The sequence below is a fragment of the Theropithecus gelada genome, chromosome X (assembly GCF_003255815.1).
Source record: "Theropithecus gelada isolate Dixy chromosome X, Tgel_1.0, whole genome shotgun sequence".
Classification (NCBI taxonomy): Eukaryota; Metazoa; Chordata; class Mammalia; order Primates; family Cercopithecidae; genus Theropithecus; species Theropithecus gelada.
This window is the reverse complement of record NC_037689.1, coordinates 113,997,028-113,998,947: the sequence shown is the minus strand read 5'-3', so window position 1 is coordinate 113,998,947 and position 1,920 is coordinate 113,997,028. Positions and strand designations below refer to the sequence as shown.

Genomic DNA, 1,920 nt, shown 5'->3' with positions numbered 1-1,920 from the left:
GCACAGGGGACAATTAGAGGACATTTGAAAATTGCCAAGACAACTAGAAGTTGAGGGACCAAAACCTCAGAAAATAGAGGCACAGAGAAGTACACTAACGGGCTACAAGTGGCTTTTCCCTCTGGGACATTTGCCTCTTATGATATAGGGAGAGAGACTGGCAAGCGAGGCAGAGGGCTCTGGATAGGAGGGAGAGAAGCAACAGAGTTTTTGGCAAACTCACAAGACTAGAAGAAAAATAAATGGAGTTTGTGCTCACTTCGGCTGTACATATACTGAAATTGGAATGATACAGAGAAGATTAAAATGTCCCCTGCGCAAGGATGACAAGCAAATTTGTGAGCGTTCCATATTTTTCATTGAGATACTGTCTCACACTAGTCAGAATGACGATTACTAAAAGTCAAGAAACAACAAATGCTGGCGAGGCTTTGGAGAAATAGGAACATTTTTACACTGTTGGTGGGAATGTAAATTAGTTCAATCATTGTGAAAGACAGTGTGGCAATTCTTCAAGGACCTGGAACCAGAAATACCATTTGACTCAGCAATCCCATTACTGGGTATATATCCAAAGGAATATAAATCATTCTACTATAAAGATACATGCACACGTATGTTTATTGCAGCACTATTTACAATAGCAAAGACATGGAACCAACCCAAATGCCCATCAATGATAGAGTGGATACAGAAAATGTGGTACATATACACCATGGAATACTATGCAGCCATACAAAAGAATGAGATCATGTCCTTTGCAGGGACATGGATGAAGCTGGAAGCCATCATCCTCAGCAAACTAACACAGGAACAGAAAAACAAACACCACATCTTCTCGCTCATAAGTGAGAGCTGAACAATGAGAACACATGGACACAGGGAGGGGAGCAACACACACCAGGGCCTGTCGGGGGGCGGGGTGGATGGGAGGGACAGCTTCAGGATAAATAGCTAATGCATGTGGGGCTTAAAACCTAGGAGATGGGTTGATAGGTGCAGCAAACCACCATGGCACACTTATACCTATGTAACAAACCTTCACATTCTGCACATGTATCCCAGAACTTAAAGTAAAATTTTTAAAAAAGTAATTGGATCAAATAAATAAGTAAATAAATGGAGTTTGAGGCTGTTAAGAGAACCAGAACTTTAATGACCAACATCTCAGCCCAGAGAGAAGAGAGAAAGTAAAGTGAGCTGGATACTCTGCTATTTTCCACCATAAACATTTGCTGAATTCATCTGTTGTGTGAAGCAACAGCCTAAGTAATAAGCTAAGTAGAAAGCTACTGAACAGTGGAGCCAAGTTTTCAAGCAGTTTCTTAGTTCTGAGTTTCCACAAAACAGGAGAGGGTCTAGTAAACACAGCTGCTCTTAGTTGAGATCCCTAACAAGCTATATCCCAGACCTGACACAAAATTTAGATTGAAACTCCAAAAGAAAAAAAGAAAAAATCTTGCAACCCAAGCAAAACTCAGCTCAGTCCCAGATTGGATCAAGGCACTCTGTTCTTAAACAGATTGCCCACCAGAGGCCACAATGAATCCACTCTATAGGAGAATAATATCATCCAGAATTGCTATAATTTTTAATATACAATGCCCAGTAGTTTCTCAAACATAATGTCCAGAACTCAATCAGGTAGCAGAGAAAGCATTACTTACCAAAACATATAAATTCAGGAAAGGATGAAGAACAATGGAAAGATTAATATCTTAGTAAATATAAGTTAATATTGACTGTACAAAAAGTTAATAATAAAGTCTTGTGTGGTAAAAAAAAAATAGGTAGAATTAAGATGCATAACAACAATACAAAGGGCTGATACAGAAATGGACATAAACTATTATTAGGTCATAACATTATCAAGGAAGAAGTTAAACTACTAATTTATATTAAACTTCATGAAATCAAGGA

General features: G+C 38.6%; 1 non-coding gene across 1 annotated transcript; it reads left to right on the top strand.

The window, feature by feature from the left end:
• The first annotated feature begins 253 nt into the window (after positions 1-253).
• Positions 254-357, top strand: LOC112616659. The gene has a single exon (XR_003117700.1). It is a non-coding gene; the product is annotated as a U6 spliceosomal RNA (small nuclear RNA).
• Positions 358-1,920: the final 1,563 nt, after the last annotated feature.